Source organism: Rutidosis leptorrhynchoides, chromosome 10 (genome assembly GCF_046630445.1).
Source record: "Rutidosis leptorrhynchoides isolate AG116_Rl617_1_P2 chromosome 10, CSIRO_AGI_Rlap_v1, whole genome shotgun sequence".
NCBI lineage: Eukaryota > Viridiplantae > Streptophyta > Magnoliopsida > Asterales > Asteraceae > Rutidosis > Rutidosis leptorrhynchoides.
Genome location: NC_092342.1, coordinates 275779335 through 275799419, shown reverse-complemented (window position 1 = coordinate 275799419; position 20085 = coordinate 275779335).

The following is a 20085-nucleotide window of genomic DNA, read 5'->3' as shown; positions in this document are numbered from 1 at the left end:
CATTAGAATACTTCTTGCCATAGCTGCATTTTATGACTATGAGATATGGCAAATGGATGTAAAAACAGCTTTCCTTAATGGTAAACTAACAGAGGATGTGTTTATGACACAACCTGAGGGTTATGTACATCCTAAGTATCCTAATAGTGTGTGCAAGCTTCAAAGGTCCATTTATGGACTTAAACAAGCTTCTCGTACCTGGAATCTTTGCTTTAATGAGAAGATCAAAGAATTTGGTTTTATTAGAGGCGAAGATGAGCCATGTGTCTATGTTAGGTCTAGTGGGAGTGTTGTAGTCTTCCTTGTACTATATGTCGATGACATATTACTCATGGGAAACGATATCCCGACACTGAAAGATGTCAAAGCTTGGCTAGGGAAATGTTTCTCCATGAAAGACATAGGAGATGCATCATATATTTTGGGAATAAAGATCTATCGAGATAGGTCAAGGAGATTAATTGGGCTAAACCAAAGTGCATATATAGATAAGATACTGAAGAAATTCGGTATGCATAACTCTAAGAAAGGGTGCGTTCCTATGAACCCTGAAATGATATTGAGCAAGTCTCAATGTCCTAATTCTGACTTGGAGTCAGCTACCATGAGTCGTACTCCATATGCTTCAGCTATAGGATCGATCATGTATGCGATGATATGCACTAGGCCTGACGTGTCGTATGCACTAAGCATGACTAGTCGTTATCAGGCCAATCCTGGTGAAGCTCATTGGATAGCAGTCAAGAACATTCTAAAGTATCTTAGGAGGACCAAAGAGATGTTCTTGGTCTATGGTGGGAATGACGAGCTGAGCGTCAAAGGATACTCAGACGCTAGTTTCCAATCAGATAGAGATGATTGCTCTTCACAATCAGGATTTGTATTTATGTTGAACGGTGGAGCCGTCACATGGAGAAGTGGCAAGCAAAGTACTATTGCTGATTCTACGACAGAAGCCGAGTATATAGCGGTAAATGAAGCTGCTAAAGAGGCCATGTGGATAAAGAAATTCATCGGGGATCTAGGAGTGGTTCCTACAATCCATGATCCTGTTGAGATTTTCTGCGACAATGTGAGTGCGGTTGTCTTGGCTCAAGAACCGAGGTCACAAAAGCGCACACGGCATATACTCAGAAAGTACCATTACATCCGTCAACTTGTAGCAGAAAATGACATATTATTAAGTAGAGTAGACACGACTAAGAACTTGGCTGATCCTTTCACCAAGCCTTTACCACAGACTAAGCATGATGCTCATAGCATGTCTATTGGCATTCGTGTCATTGATGATAAAATTTGATTGTATTTATTATGTTAAGTTTGAAACTTTAAACATTGGCAATAATATATGTTGCAATTGATCTGATGATTAATATATTGAGATTATATTATACGCACGATGCGATCATTTCATTGTACATGTTTCATTTTGCATGTTTTAACTTCCAATGAATACTATTTCATAAACTTCCACAGTCGGTCATTCTCTAAGGAAGAGAGAATTGAATTAAGGCTGCTATGAAGTGTAGTAATATAGGCTTATATGAAACTACATTCATGAGGAACTTGATAGTTGATTCAAGGTTCTGGAATGACCACACTTAGATGCTACTTCATGGTTTTAAGTCACAAGTAAGCTCTAAGATGGCAATATCATTTATCCTAGAGTGGATATGTATGAGGAATCCTGACACAAACTATATTCTACTTTGACCTGTATTTAACGCTGTGCGTAAATGCCAGTCATAAGGGTGCAGATCAGGTACAATATGGGATGTGGTGGATGTCTATTCAATTGAAGCAATTTGTTCCTTCTTCTCATAGCAAGTTGAAGCGATATCTCTGGGCCCCTCGTTGATTTGTGCTGCATTAAATGCATGGCCATGCTACGACTGAATTGATGCAATAGCAGTCTATTTGATCACCACAAATCTCTATCGGGAAACATAATCTTGAATGATGATGATTGACACTTAACCATGTCACACGTTCATATAGATATCTTGAACAAAAGGATGACTGATATAAATCAAAATATAGGAGTGTAACGTAGCAGACTAGTTGTTACACACGGTGTGTCTTTTAAGACAGGCCAATATTATTAATGTCAGTGCAAGTGGGAGTCTGTTAGAAATATGTTCTCGGGTTGGCTACGGTTCGATCGTGGTTTGACCGTGGTACATATATTCCGAAGATATGCCCATGACATTAAATAATAAAAGTCCATTTATCCTATTCGGTCACACACAAAGGCCAATCGTAAATTGTTTGATATATCTTCTAATCGGAAATTAATTTATTAATCATTAGTTAATGGTTTAATAAATTAAGTAAGTTTTTTTATGTGTGTACATATACTTACAAATCTAAATATATAAGATTTGATTTGATATAAATAAGATTTGATTTGATTTGTAAATCTTATTTTATATAAAGATTTGTACTATAATCATATTTTATATAATATATAAGATTTGATTTGATATAAATAAGATTTGATTTGATTTGTAAATCTTATTTTATATAAAGATTTGATTTTGCAAATCTTTTAAAATCTTTTCAAATCTTTATATTTGTATTATATGTATCAATTTTATTCTATATAATACCAAGTCTTGGTATTGAAAATATATATGTAACTTGAGATACAAAAACACACATACAAAATGCTATTTCTCTTTCTCATTTTCAAGTAACCAAAATACTTGAGATCTATAATTGGGTTCGGGTTTTGGTGGAAATAAGGAAAAAGAAAAGATCCGTTAAGTAGAAGGTATAGATTGAAACAAGGTTGGAACTTTGGGTGTCTACCGTTTAGAGGAACTCTTCTTTGGGTTTTCAAATTCGATCTTCAAAAGGGCTACAAAGGTTGTATTCTAATCTTCTCTTGTTCAGTTTCGTTAATTTGTTTTGTTTACTAAAGTTTTGTACAATGATCCGTGGAAGAGTATGATTTTGTAAAGTTTTAAAAATGCTTCCGCTCGCTTTGAATTTGTATCATACTCCAACACTCCCTGTTCTGAAAAGTATACGTCAAAAGGGAATCAGGCATGCTACACTTTTTAGTTATTGGGAGAACCCAAGTACTCTCTTTCGGATTCAGGAACCGAGTAATACCGAGTAGTGGACGTACTATTTCGGGGACCCTATCCTTTTTACTTATTTTTTCGTTTGTTTAAATAGATAATCAATATCTTTCGCTTTACTGCAATTATAGGTGTAATCTTCAATCCAATAATGTAATAAAATATACTTAAACTACAATGTCCTAATAATAAGTAACTATATATGTGGATGTATATTTTGTGTGGTCGTCGCTGGACGAATAGATTATGAAAGTTTATCATTATGTTGTACACCTAAAAAGTAGTAAACGCGTTAAACTGATTAGTTACAGGAGCATTTTTGACTGTTGGGCCATTCATGTGACTGACCATAGGCACATTCGTACGAATGAAGGCCATTAGTGCGAATGTATATGGCATGCCTATATACAGTTCATGTATTTTATTAGGGTTTGAGAGTTGTGTGTGTAAACCTAACTTGGTGTTAGAGGTAGGGGAGATCATGCTCGATCTCCCCGTGGACATCTTTTGTGGTGTCGTTTTGAATCGTAGTTTTGGTGTTTTGAGGACGGACGAAGGTTGGTGAGGCGGGGCTACTTTTGGTGAGCAACGACTACTCGTTACATTTTTTAAGGATATATTTTAAATGGTAATTTGATCAGGTCAAACGAGGACAAAACTTTGGGTTACTTTCAGATGTTTAACTATATATATATATATATATATATCGATTTCAATATTCTTGTTATTATTATTCTTGTTAATATTATTCTTATTCTTATTCTTATTCTTATTCTTATTCTTATTCTTATTCTTATTAGAGTAATATGTTTTTTTAGATTAGTGTATTGTTTTATTTTTTAGCTAACAATTTTTTTACATGAAATTATAATTTAAAAATATTACTTTATTTGCGTCAAGTAAGAAAATGAGAAATTAAGTAATGGTTGCAGAAATATCCAATTCTTTAATTAAAAAAATACGTGATTCGGCCTTTATTTAATTCTTCAATATTTATGTTTCGGTGAATTGATAGTCCAGTTCTTAATTAGGCAATATAATACTTGTCTTAAAAGTCACAAATCAAATAATGGTCCTGCTTCTTGGGTCAAGATATCATAATCCTTGATGAATTCTTTCTATATTATTTATATTTAATATTTAATATTTATATACAGTATAAAAAGTTTCGAAATTTGAGCTAATTAAAGCATGTGCGGTGATATTTTATATATGTTGAAGAATGTTACGCCCTACGAATCACATATATTCATATATACTCCGTAATATTCATTACAGAGTATATCTTGGTTTCGTCCATCTTTCGTAATGCGTAATGAAAGCTCAACCGTTAATGCTTTGTGTGCATTTTTTTTTTCTTTGAAAAGCCAAGAAATTTTATTATAGCTATAAATGTACAATGCATTTATACCGTTTCACAATCCGGGTAACCGATTGATCAGGCATATATTTTTAAGAGGATCTACTAGAATTGTAGAGTTTATTGATCTTAAGATTTTAACTCTCCTGACTACCAAAGATCAAAGGCGTCTTCGAACATGTGCAAAGTGTGCAGTCACATAGGACCCGAAAATTTTATAGGGTCCAATATTTTGTAAATCTTATATAATTATATACATTCATTAATATATATTTTTTAAAAATAATCAACATACATTGTTATAAAAAAAAAAGTTAATGAACAACGAATAAAGGTCGTCTGACGCCAAGTGTGTTCGAATTTAAACCGACTAGGAATTTATAAGAAAAGATGGCATTCAATTAATAGGTCTTAGGGCCCTTTTTGTTGTCTCGCACAAGGCTCTCGGAATCAATGACGACCATGTCAAAGATCAATATGGATGAGGTGATTAAGTATTAAGTCCACAATTGATAACATTTGTCGATCGATGGCCAAAGAAGTCGTTGGTTACCGTTGAGAAGACTGATATGAAAACCTTGAAGATGAATTATTCCGACAAAGTGAAAGCTGTGTCGATTGTATAATGCAAACCGTAGGCGCTAGAGTGTGTAACAACCCAACCCGAAATTGACGCAAAAATATATATATATTTTTTTAAATAAGTCAACCTGGCCTGTCAGGCTTAGCCCGCGGCGCGGACTGACCAGCCGCGGCGCGGCTCAATACAGTTACAGAGGGTCAGGACCTTTAAAACCCTCGACCTCCAAATCCTTTTATAACCCGCGGCGCGCCCATGAGGGCCGCGGCGCGGCTTGTGTCTGATGCAGATTCCAACTAACATTATTTACACAAGTGCCAAATTTTCTAGCAAACACAAGATCCAACGTTTCAAAAGGCTTCGTGCCACATCAATAAGCAAAGTTTACATGTTTCAAGACTCCCGATAAGATAATTGACTACCGAGCATTATTGCTCGTTACAATTCAAATATTAGTTTCGACCACCAAAAAGTTTAACTTCCAAACGACACTTAGAGCATGGTGTTTGGGGTTAAACTACCCATATCTTGGTCGAACTTTCAAAAGCTATAATTCCCGATAGTCACTAATCCAACTGAATACCTTTGCCCTTATCCACGCCAGAGCCTAAAATGGTAAACAACGAGAGGGTAAGCTAAAACTTAGTGAATGCAATAATTATACGATTACATATACAATCTACTTACTTGCAAACACTTACGCAATTACCGCATACATGCTAGCAATATAAACAACCATATTATCACAAGTATAATACCAAACCTTCGACCACATAAGCTAGCAAAACGTTGCATATACTCGTACAATACAATATGCTACAATACAACTCACAACCATGGTTAACCAATCGTACAAGGAATGGTACTTTAATTTTCCATCGGCGTTCATAACAATCGTTAGTGCACTTAACACGTCGTACACTAACCCCACGGGTGGTATCTTAACACGTCGATACTTCACCCCGGGTGGTGTCTTAACACGTCGACACTTCACCTCGAGTGGTGTCTTAACACATCGACACTTCACTCGCTACATTTCTCGGAGTGGCATTTTAACACATCGATGCTTCACTCCCGAGTGGTGTCTTAACACGTCGACACTTCACAACTCATACTACATAAATAAATACATCATATATGCACGCATATAATTATTCCACTCACCTTAACACGTCGGTGGTGATTTAATGCTTCCGTACGCTTCGAGCAAAGTACCTAGTACATAAATACACATTCAAACACACAACTAGTGGAATTAACCACAATACTCACCCTTGAGCATTTAATGACCCAAAAGCATTAAATGACTCACTTACACCCAAAACCGCCCATAAATGGCCATGTCCCGCTATAAATCACCATAAGCTAGTGATTATAGTCCAACATCATCAACTAACACCATTTTGGGTCTTCTCATACCCATTTTACCCAAACTAGGTCAACCTTACCTATTTGGCCCATTTTAACACTTACTCTTACAACTTTAGTCAAACATGACCCATTTACAATTCTTTCGACATTAAACAAGTGTGTTAATGCCTAAAAACACAATTAATACTTACAAATCTCATTTTACAAGACCAAACCCTAGATTATTACCATTAGGGTTTTTCTTACATCAACATAACCCAAATTCACCCATTTTACTCCCAAATGGGTCATACAAGTCTCTAGTAACCCAAAACCCTAGCCATTAACCAATTGAAACTCAAAACATAGAGTTAGAACTTACCGAGACTATCAAGGTGTAGCTAGAGACACAAGGAACAACTTTAAAACTTGGGTTCGGGCAAGATTGGGTCTTCTTCTTCACCAAAAGAGCTTTCTCTCACAAGAAATCACTCTCTCTCTCTCTCTCTAAACTTGAATTGGAAGAGATAAGGTAGGTGAAAAGGAAGTAATGACACCCCACCAACTGATCTTGGGGCCTTAAATTCGTCCATTAAGTAAAAATACCAAATTGCCCTTCTTATAATTAAATAAAAGAAGGAATTTTCCGTCAGGGCCTAGCCGCGCCGCGGGCCATTTGGCCGCGCCTCGGCTTAAAACAGAAAATCAAAGCCGCCAGCAGATTCAGTATTTACAATATGTACAATTCAAACTTGGGTCTTACAGAGTGGAGGCCATATGCGATTGAGGGGGAAGATGCCCTTGAAGTTAGTTTTACCCCATATTTATATATGAGAATTAGGGTCTAGTTGACATGTTGTCCAAGTCAATTAATTAAATCATACGTCATCAAATATGATATCTTTGTTAAGTATCTTATTGAACTCCTAATTATATTACGGAAAAACAAGTTCACATAAACCTGCGCAAATAGCTATGCGTAAAACCGCGAACAGTCGCGCGTAAAAATGCACGAAGACTGCGCGTAAAACCGCGGACAACTATGTTAAGTATCTTTTTGTAAACATTGCATTCTTTTGAAAAGGCACACCATAAATGAATATATAAATCCAAGGTTTTCGACGTCTGATGATTTCTACGTATAGAAAATCACAGTATATAATAGTTTTTAACAATACATCTGTTGACAATATAGTCAAATAAGTTACATGGTGATGATTTTGTGAATGTAAAGTTTTCTTGAATAAAGCATGTATGACTCCATGCACATAGCTTGTATAACGTATAAGCAAATAGCGGAAGACTTCTAGGAAACTGAGAATAAACATGCTTAAAAGTGTCAACACAAAGTTTGGTGAGTTCATAGTTTTAATGTTGCGCATAATCTGTATATAAAGGTGGATCACAAGATTTCAGTTGTTTCATCCAGAAACGTTTATCAAAATATTCTACAAGATTGAGTACCCTGGTAACTAAACTTTAAAGTCTATATAATAAGTACCCCTGTTTTAACATACATGCAACCAACATGTACAATACACGCAATCCAACGTGTACTAAACTCAAATAGCATACGTCTGTTTTATAGTTCAGGCTAGGGTTTCTATACCTGGAACAGACGGGGATGTCAAGCCCTATGGATCCATATATAACTACTCGCGCCCACCAGTTCTTATAACCGGCAGTTACTAGTTACCAAAGCTAAGGGATTTTCGGTTCAAACTCGGTGTAGAATTTACTATGTACTTGTATCCATTGCGTTTAAATAAAGTGCATGCATTCTCAGCCCAAAAATATAGATTGCAAAAGCAATTAAAAAGGGAGCATATGAAACTCACCTTAGCAGCATATAAGGTCATTCACCGAAATGTGACCGAAACTCGGAATGCAAAATAACCGTAGATCTCAACCTAGAGAACATATGTTGGTCAATACATGTCTAACAAGCTAGGTCGGGTCATAGTGTATCACAATCCTAATGCTCGAGACCGACATTCAAAAGTTAACAAAAGTCATCTCAAAAAGTCAACTTTGACAATTGTTTAACAAAACGAGACGTATCTTATATAAGAATTCATTTACTCGACTAGTAGTATCCAAAAATCCAATTTATTAATCTTATAAATAAGTTGTTTAAATATTAATTGTAGTTTCAAATACAATTTCAATTAACGTCAAACATAATTTAGTTGACCATATCTTTTAATCCGTTCATCGAAATCTCGCGATTTCTAAATGAAAAGTTATTAATTTTTCGATAGCTTTCCAACGACATGCATATCATATACTTTATATCAGTGGCATATGTATCAAACTCGTGTTTCATCATAAACTATCTAACGACAAAATTAAAATATACAAGCATGCATAAATATATATACTCGAGCACTAGACATGGATACACTTTTAATATATAAAAGATAAGATATGAATACTCACATATCAATATTTTGATTCAATATTGCAGAAAAGTACGTAGACGCAACGAAAATGATAAACGCTAGGTTGACCTTTGACTCATGATCATAACTCATAACCTCCTTAGCAATAATTCATAATTTATTTAGATTTGACTTACTCGAAGACTTGTTTTGAAATCGTTTGGGCATAACCTCATCGTAATATTTTATGTATAATATTAATAATAATAATACTACTACTAATAATAAGATTAATAATAATAATAATAATAATAATAATAATAATAATAATAATTATAATAATATGGAGTACAATATATTTGTATGTGTTTAAGTTTGCGTGTTCTTAAAACATCATCAACTTATAGGAAATTTTTAAGGACAATAGCTCGTGAAACAACAAATAAAAACAAAGTCCGTGACTTTTTATTTTGTTTGATAGCTATCGACATATTTAAATTAATTATAAAATAATATATGATGCATAATAAACGTGTTAAACAGTGTAAAATAATGAAAAACGGTGAAGCCGCCTCAATTTATGCCAATAATTTTCGCGTAAAGATTACAAATTCTGCGTAATCTTTTGAAACATTACACGTTTCGCATAGATGGATATGCGATCCGCGTATGATATCTTCACGAAATTTGTAGATTTTTGAGTTACGGACGTCTGGACACTGGAATCACCCTTTTTCGAGTCAGTATGATTTAGTTATGATTTTTCTCGTGCAAGTGCGCATGTTTAGTGATTTTCATCATTTTAACTTGAAATCTTGAGATGAAATGTTGTAGTCTTTTAGTGCTCATTAGAAACCTTTATTTTATCTTTATTTTTATTTTCATATCATTGAAAATCTATAAAAAACATTTTAACAATCAAATTCTATTATATCGAAAAATGTTTCCGCACGTTTGAAACTAAATCAACTAAATATTATGAACTTTAGCTTTCCACTAACTTTTGTCTAACTCTCGTTAGTTGACACATTTGTTCTTACTTATAAATCACATTACCATTTATTCCAAATACCGTTAAAAAGAAACATTTCTCAAATCAATGTGGACCTCGTAACAGAGACTCGTAATCATATCACGATGTTTCTGATAAATCAAACATTTGATATTATCTTCTAATTCCATCGATAAATATATTGGAACAAATACATTCATGTAAAGTATTGTACATCTAATACTTTGTTAACATTTTCAGTTAATATAACTATATATTATATTCATATTTATATACACATAAATGTTCTTGAATCATCGAGCACAGTCAAAAAGGTAATTGAATATATGAATATAGTTCCAAAATTTTCGAGACTCAACATTAAAAACTTTGCTTATCGTGTCGGAAACATATAAAGATTAAAGTTTAAATTTGGTCAGAAATTTCTGGGTTGTCACAGTACCTACCCGTTAAAGAAATTTCGTCCCAAAATTTGATTGGGATGGTCATGGCTGACAATAAGTATGTTTTCATGACGCATACGAGCTGAAAATTAGAGTTTCATCATCATTGAGTAATATAGATAAAACAATTCGATTTTGTGAAGAGTACGAGTGAAGTTATCACAAAGGAGTGAAATGAATAAATGTAGATTCGTCATATCTTTTGACGTAGATAGGATTGATTTCCGGAGTTCAAGGGATTTAGAGAAAATCTTCGTAATAAGATTTGATTCTTCGGTAATTAAGGAAATTAGGATCTTCTTTGATTAAATGCGATAACCTGTCACGATTGCTCTGTCAGATTTTTCGCTATAAATCCACTCCCTTCGTTTCCTTTTTTTTCCACAGCTCACCTTCTATTCTTCCTCCCTCAACTCATACTTTAAAGTATTCGTCAATATGCTTCATCCATTTCTGATTCTTGATATACTCCTAACTTTCATATCTATCATTCTTCTTTTTCATTTGCCGCCAGAAGAATCTATTTACTTCTACTATACTCTTGGTTTTATAGTGTTTTTAGTTCTCCCGTGTCTTTATGTTGCTATATGTATCGATATATATGGTTTGTAATTTCTGGGTTGTTGTTGAGTTTTATATCTTCCCTTATATTTCGATGTCTCTGCTTCTGTCTTTCTATAACCATTGACATCTACGGTTAATGCTCTCTTCCATTTGCTGCGATTTATACTCCCAATTATATTTCGGAGCTTCGTACTTTTGTCTTCTCTTCCCGACTTCAAGTTAAGCGAATAATGGTTCAAAATTCCTAGATATTAATTTCGGAATGAACATAGTTAATGTTCTAAGAAAGAAATTGTAATAGCACGGTCTTGATTTGTCAAATTACCAGAATACCTCGGAAAAGGCCGAATCATCAAGAAAAATATTTTCTTGATATGTTTAGAGTTTAAGTAGAATACAAGAGTCGTGTAACATGGCACATGATGACGTTATGATCTGTGAATCATCACGTTCCATTTAGAAACTCAGCATGACTTACTGTAATATAATCATGTTGATCAAGTGTCATTATATTATACTAACTCATGATTCAGTTCCCAAGACTACTTCAATAACATTCATATTTTAAACTCGAAGGTTTCAGAATTTAAAAACTAAAATAGTTTCTTTTATGATATTACACAGATAGCGCGAAGAAGTAAATGATTTCGGATAACAATAGTTTTGAAGATATCTTCAGAAATATCGAAGATATTTATAAGGAAAGATATGATGATATCTTAGAACATGATCAGAGGATGATGAAGAATATTATCCGCAAGGGTTTTAGAGTAAGGAGCAAGGTACTTGCTAAGGATTTCAGCAGACACTGAATCATTTGGATTCTTTGAAGGCAGATTTAGTCGTTGTGATTTGTCCACATCCTCCTTCATGGTTTGCTCAATCCGTTTTCTAGTTCCAAACCTTCTCTTTTTCTGAGCTTTGCCAACACACTATTCTTTATCATCAAACTTTTGATTGTTAAGGTCGTTTACAATTTTTCCTGCTTCATCAGCATTTTTCCAAAAATTCGGAGAATTACTTCGCAGTTTAAGGTGTTTTTCAGAAACTTCACATTCAAAGTCTGTAAGTCTTGGAGGTAGACGTTATATGTAAATATATAACTGTTGGCATAAAATTGCTACGAAATTCAAAATACTGATTGCTAATTCCCAGTAGTTGGTATGACAATTGTTGTTACAAGTTGTAGATGAGTACTTGATAGAGTTTCAATGAATAAGTATCGTGATTTTTCGAAGAGGCTTAAAGATCAATGAAGTTGTTGATAAGTTTACTGCTAATGTGGCGAGATATGAAAGATTCATTGGTAACAATGATGAAGGGGTAATCGTTATAATAAGGTTTATTCGAATGAATAATTGAAGTTGGTTTGTTAGAGCTGTGACAAAACTGTCTACTTTAAAAAGGGATTGAAAAGTTATTTTAGCTAATAAATGCCAAAGGGTCTGACACGGATACGTGTTAAACTATGACTTTGGTTTCGAGGGTTTTTCAAGTACAAGACTACGGTTAACATGTGGTTGGATCATCATCTCGATGATTCATTATTTGAAGTGTCTTCAGGAATTTCGAGGGATTTGAACATAGATTGTAATCGTTAATATTCATATGATGTTCTAGGATTTTGAATGATACAAATACTTTTCTGAGTTCTATGAATAGAAATGATGTTCTAGCACAGTTTTGAAGTCAAAGTATAGCTTCGAAAGATGTAGGAATCTAAGAATGATGTCTTTTGTTAAATCTTGACTTAGATTTTGATTATCCAAAATCAAAATATGTAATCAAATTTGAATAAGGATGGTTGTTTTGATTTTTATAAAAGAATATATATTGTTGTGAAAGTAGTGTGTATAGTTGATGATTTGTTGAATCAGAATCGAAGAATGTAACATATTAATTGTGAATTTATATATCTCTCGGGTATTACCTACCCGTTAAAATATTCTCACCATTAACAGTTTGTACAAAAGAATTTTCTTAATTACAATCTTTATGAAAATATACCTGCTTATATATTTTCTTTAGATGTAATCATGGATTTAATGAGTTAACATAATATTAATCTCATCTGGTTTTCGACTAGGACTAGAATATATAATCTCTAAAACTTTTAGAAACTACATATTCTCTGCAAAATATTTCTTCGTTGAAGTTATGAATCAATACTTCATTGTTTGTTGCTGTTGTTATTCCTTGGTATCTATGGTGCGTATGACGTTGATGTTCGAGGTACAGATTGTGATGTTGAGGTGTGGGATGCGGATGTTGTTGTTGGTGGTGGTAATGATACTGTTGGTGTCAAGACCCATCCTAATCCATCCGAACAAAGTCCATATCGATTAAAAACGATTCACAATAGTTGGTTACATCGCGAGGTACTTGACCTCTATATGATACATTTTACAAACATTGCATTCGTTTTTAAAAGACAAACTTGCTTTATATCGAAAATTGACGACATGCAAATCATTTCATAATATATTCAACTATAATTGACTAAATAATAATCTTGATGAACTCGACGACTCGAATGCAACGTCTTTTGAAATATGTCATGAATGACTCCAAGTAATATCTTCTAAATGAGCAATTGCACAGCGGAAGACTTCTTTCATACCTGAGAATAAACATGCTTTAAAGTGTCAACCAAAAGTTTGGTGAGTTCATTAGTTTATCATAACAATCATTTCAATATTTTAATAGACCACAAGATTTCATATTTCCAATTCTCATAAACATACGTCCCATGCATAGAGACATAAATCATTCATATGGATCGAACACCTGGTAACCGACATTCACATATGCATATAAAAATATCCCCATCATTTCGGGATCCTCCTTCGGACATGATATAAATTTCGAAGTACTAAAGCATCCGGTACTTTGGATGGGGCTTGTTGGGCCCGATAGATCTATCTTTAGGATCCGCGTCAATTAGGGTGTATGTTCCTTAATTCTTAGATTACCAGACTAAATAAAAAGGGGCATGTTTGATTTCGATAATTCAACCATAGAATGTAGTTTCACGTACTTGTGTCTATTTTGTAAATCATTTATAAAAATTGTGCATGTATTCTCAGCCCAAAAATGTAAAGGGTAAAAAAGGCAAATGAAACTCACTGTAATGTATTTTGTAGTAAAAATACATATAACGACATTGAACAATGCAGGGTTGGCCACGGATTCACGAACCTATATCAAGTATATATATTAATACATATAATTGTAATCGAACGAATTTATATATTATTATTAGTGATATGATTTATATGCTTCATTGATTCTTTTATTAACATTAATATAATATAATAAATTCCTATTAAGGTAGTTTAATCGAACGAATAATAATAATAATACATTTACTAATAATGATCTTTTTAAAAATAATGATAACAACAATAATATCAATAATGTTAATAATAATAATATTAATAATAGTACTACCTTTAGAAAGGAAAAGCTTCAAAATAAAAACTGCCCCTGCTCAGGCTCAAACCTGTGACCTCTAGCTCACTTGAATGACCTCCTAACCAATACGCTGCTTATGCTTTTCTTATTAAATCCTAATATTAATTTTATTTAACCTATATGTTTCTGTTTCCTTATTTCTTCTCCTTCTTTTTTTTAAAAAAAAAATGCCACAGCCCCGGCTCGAACCCGCAACCTCTCGCTCACTTGAAACATACCCAAACCATTGAACCATTCGATACATACTTGAAATAATTCGCACAATTATTTATTTATCATAAAAAAAAACTGTTTATCATCTTCTCATAATTTCATCATCATTTTCATTATCCCGTATCCTTTTATTCATATCATCATCATCTATGCTATACCAACATCATATTCATTACGATCATCATCAAAACATCATAAAATCATAGGCCATCATCAAACCCATCACTATTCATCGTCATCTTTTTAAAACATTTTAACCATCTTCCTCATCGTTATCGTTATCATCTTTACAAGTCCTTCATCATCATCTCACGTAATCATCATCCTTAATATCTATTATTATTAATATTATCCTTATCTAGTTCATCATCATCATCGGGTACACCTTGAGAGTAAGGTACTATGACAGTACGCCCAAACTAGTTTTTTTTTTTTTTATCGTGTATTTCCTAGTCTCAATAGAGCTCCTTTTTTTTTGTGTGTGTCTACCGTATGAAAGTCATATTGACCCTAAAAAAAATTAAAAAAATAAAATAAAATAAAATAAAATCTACGGGCAAGCTATTAGGTGCAGGCTATTGATAAGGCATGAGCTTTCTATGTAATCCTATGACATGTTCCAGCACAGCCTCCGGTAGTTAACATAAAGCAAGAAGGAAGTTTAAAATATAACAATCAATACTTAAATAAAAATAAAACTTTGTGTCAGGTGTTTATGTGCGTAACAAAGGAAGTAGAAGCATACTCATTTTGTGAATCAAGATTTTGATAATGCGTCATCAATAAACATCATTGCATTATCTGCACTTGAGGTAGTTGGGGACGGCCACACACGTTAGCGAGAAAGAAGTAAAAAAAAAATATCGATAGGTTTTTTGTGATGAAGGTTTAAAACGAACACGAAGGTGGCTCGATGGTGGTAGATATTGTTGTTGTAGTGGTGTTGATGGGTGGCGGTTTAGAGTAATCAAGATGGTGGGTATTTGTAGTGCACATGAAGGTTGCATAGAAAAACATGTGAATGATTATCAATAAGAAAGTTGGTGGGTTTTGATATGATGAAGGTGGTTTTTGTTAGTTAATCAGAGAAAGAATGGTGAATGGTTTTGTTATGGGTCGGAGTAATGATGGTTCTATGGTGAACCGAGAATAGAAATAGAAAAAAATGATTGGGTTTGTGATGGACTTGCATAATAGGAATACAAGTTGTAGTAAGGAAAGTGGTTTAAACGAAAAGACAAATAGACAAGTGGGTTTGGATTGATAAAAATGGTGGGTTTGTGATTCCAATCAGCAAAGAGATTGGTGGAGGGGTTGAGATATAATTGTCAAATATAAGAATATATAATACTCCGTATGAGTTCAATAAGTGAAGGGATAAAGCACAAAACAAAAACAGTAATGCACAAATTTCAAATTCTAAATAGTAACAAGGTAAATATCTAGGAATTTTAAAAGAAACGTGTGATAATATTAGTCGTCGTCTTTCACGGACTAAATTTCGTACTCTGGTGTTAAAAGTGACGAATAAAGTCTCCTGAAAAATCCCATATTTTTATAATAATTTTCTTTATTTATTTCAATCATTATGGTATAAAATTCGATCATTAATTTATTAAATAAAATTTACATCAACTGTCCCTCTCAAATCTGGGTAAAATATAAAAAGTGTTAAATTTTAATAACTAAATCCTAAATACGTTTTTACTAAGACTAAAATTTATAGAAATCATTTTTGGATCACCGTTTATTTTAAAATCACATAAGTTCCTTTTTAACTCGTTTACTATCAATCGTATGAAAATTGAGTGTTACCTTCGTTTACTAAATAGATTCGAAATCACAAAATATATATTTAACATAATTTATATATATATATATATATATATATATATATATATATATATATATATATATATATATATGTTTTAAATAATAGCTATCATAATATCATATTTTTATTTTATTTTACATAATTAATTTTAATAACATCAACATATAGTATTTAATATTATATCTCCAATTATATTTCAAATAAAAATATATATATATAACAATTTACAATTAGTCGTTCGTGAATCGTCGAGAACAGTCGAAGGTCAATTGAATATATGAACATCGTTTCAAAATTTTATAGACTCAACATTACATACTTTACTTATCATATCGAAATCATATAAAGATTAAGTTTAAATTTAGTCGGAAATTCCCGGGTCATCACAGTACCTACCCGTTAAAGAAATTTCGTCCCGAAATTTGAACGAGGTTGTCATGGTTAACAATAAAAATGTTTTCATGACGAATATGAGTTGGTAATCTAAAATTTTGTTACCGTAGAATAATATGGATAAAATGATTCGATTAGTCGAAGCGTATGAGCGAAGCTATCACAAAAGACTGAAATGAATAAATAAAATTTCGTCTTAACTTTTGACGTTGTCTTGGTTGAATTCCGGAATTCAAGGGATTTGAAAGAAAATCTTGTAAATCTATAAGATCTGATTCTTCGAGATTTAAGGAAATTAGGATCTCTTTAAATAAATGCGATGATCTGTCTCGATTACTACGTCTGATATTTCCAGTATAAATTTACCTTTTCCGTTCCATTAATTTTCACCACTTCTATACTCAATTCATATATTCAAAAGATTGTGAAAATGCTTAATTCAGTTCTGATTCTTGTTCTTATCCTCACTATTGCAACAATCATTCTCCTTTTTCAACTTCCATCGGAGGAATCTGTTTTCTTCCACTTCTCCCTTGGGGTTATAGTGGTTTTAATTCTCCTGTGTCTTTATGTTGCGATAAACATTGATATACACGGTTTGTAATTTCTGTGTTGTTATCAGGATTTATATTTTCCTTTATATTTCGGAGCTCCATGCTCTTGTTTTCTCTTTCCGATTCTAAATCAAGCGAATAATGGTCCAGAATTCCCAGATATAGAGTTTTGAATGATTATAATGTTCTAAGCAGGAAGGAACGTGATAGCACGATTTGATTTTCAAATTTATCAACATCACGGAAGGTAGAACCATCAAGAATACATTTTCTTGATATGTTCAGAAGTTAAGTAGAATGATAGAGTTATGTAACATGGCACATGATGACGTTATGATCTGTGAATCATCACATTCCATTAGAAACTCAGCATGACTTACTGTAATATAATCACGTTGATCAAGTGTCATTATATTATACTAACTCATGCATCAGTTCCCAAATTACTTCAATAACATTCATATTTTAAGCTCGAAATTTTACAAAATATAGAAACTAACAGTTTCTATATGATGTAACACTGATAGCACTAAGAGATTAATGATTTCAGATAAGATTAGTTATGAAAATATATTCAGAAATATCGAGGATGTTTATAATGAAAGATACGATAATATCTCGGAATATCTAAGATCAGAGGATGACAGAAACTATTGTCCGCAAGGGTTTAGAGTAAAGAGCAAGATATTCGCTAAAGACTTTAGCAGGCACTGAATCATCTGGATTCTTTGAAGTCAAACTTATTCTTTGTGATTTGTCCACGGCTTCCTTCATAGTTTCGCATAATCCGTTTTTCGGTACTAAATTTGCTATTGAATGTTTCCAATACTCCATTCTTTATCATCAAACTTTCGACGGTTAAGGTCGTTTATGGTAGTCTACGGTTTCTGCTGCTTCATTCAGCTTTTTCAACATTCAGAATATTGATTTGTAGACTGAGTACCTTTTAGAATTTCAGAATGAAAGATCTTAATTCTAAGAGATAAATGTTATACATATAACTGTTGATGTAGACATGCTGCGAGATTTCAAAATATTGATTGCTGATTCTCGGTGTTTGGTACGGCAATTCTCGTTATCAGATGTAGATAAAGTTTCGATAATTATTATGATCTTTTAGAAAGTCAAAGATCAATGAAGTTGTTAGTAAATTTACTACTAATGTGATGAGATATAAACGGTTCCCCGGTAACGATAACGAAGGGCGAACTTATATATCAAAGTTATAATAGAGTTCATTCGAATGAAAAGTCGAAATTTATTTGTTGAAGCTGTGACAAAATTGGCTAATTTGAAAAAGAATTGCAATGTTATTTTCAGTAATAACAATGCACAAGGAGCTAGCGCAGATATGTGTTAAACGTTTACTCAGGTTCCGAGTGTTTGCAGGTGCATAACGATATGCATCAATATTTTCTTTCATAAATGAATTTCAGTTGGTTCATCCTCTCGATTGAGGTGTTTTCAAGAGTCATGAAAGGTTTGAACGCAGATTGTAATCGTCGAGATACAAATGAGGTTTAAGATGAAATCAAGTGGAAACTTGAAGAAATGTTTAGTTTCATATGTTATAATCAATATTTTAATTCATTTTAATTGTCCAATGTTATTAGTCCACAGTCGATAGTCCACATTTAACAGTCCAATAATTCATATATAATTTAATATATAATATTCGAATTAATTAATACATATCGTGACCCGTGTACATGTCTCAGACTCGATCACAACTCAAACTATATATATTATTATAGAATCAACCTCAACCCTGTATAGCGAACTCGATCATTACAGCATATAGAGTGTCTATGGTTATTCCAAATAATATATATAGATGCGTCGATATGATATGTCAAAACATTGTATACGTGTCCCGATATTTAAAGTGCGTAAAAATAAATAACAAAATTTAAATAACGATAAATAAAGTGCGTAAAGTAAATAACAGAAATTAAATGACGATAAATAAAATTACGAGAATATAAAATACGATAAATAAATTGCGATAATTAAATTGTGATAAATAAAAATGTAATACGGAATTAACAGTTAGCTAGAACAGTTAGCTAGGATTTTGTTAGCGTGAATTCTTAACAAAATTTTCTCATAGTTAATTTGTTTGTTTCTAACAAATTTTATTTTGTCCAATGTTTTCTTCATTATACCACTTGTTGGATTCTGATAGGTCAAAATCCAAATATAAAATTGAATGAAAATGGTTATTTTGTGGTGAACGGATTCGTATAGCTGTGGTTGTAAGTAGGATAGTAAATGACTGTTAAATCAGATTCGAAGAATGTACAGTGTAACTTATTAATGCGAAATCTAAATATTCCTCGGGTATTACCTACCCGTTAAAATATTTTCACCATTAACAGTTTGTACAGTAAAAAAATTTTAATTACAATCTTTATGAAAACATATATACATATATATATATATTTTTCAGACGTAATTATGGATTTAATGAGTCAATGTGATATTAAACTCATCAGATTTACGACTGGAACTAGAGTACATAATCTCTAAAACATTAGAGATTACCTAATCACCATGAAGGACGAAGATAGTTTATGTAGAACGATTCGTAGAACAATGATTATGCTTGAGGTATAGATTGCGAGGTTGAGACGTGTGATGAAGTTGTTGTTGTTGGTACTGGTTATGCTGCTGGTGCTGCTGATGGTGGTACTGTTGCTGTTGATGTTACAAGTTTTGTTGGTTCTGAGGTTGGTGATGATGTTGGTGTAGTAAGTATAGCTTGTAGATCACGCACAATTCTTGTCAGGGTTTCTATCCTACCCTCTATCATTTCTATCCACCCACTCATCTAATTCGTTA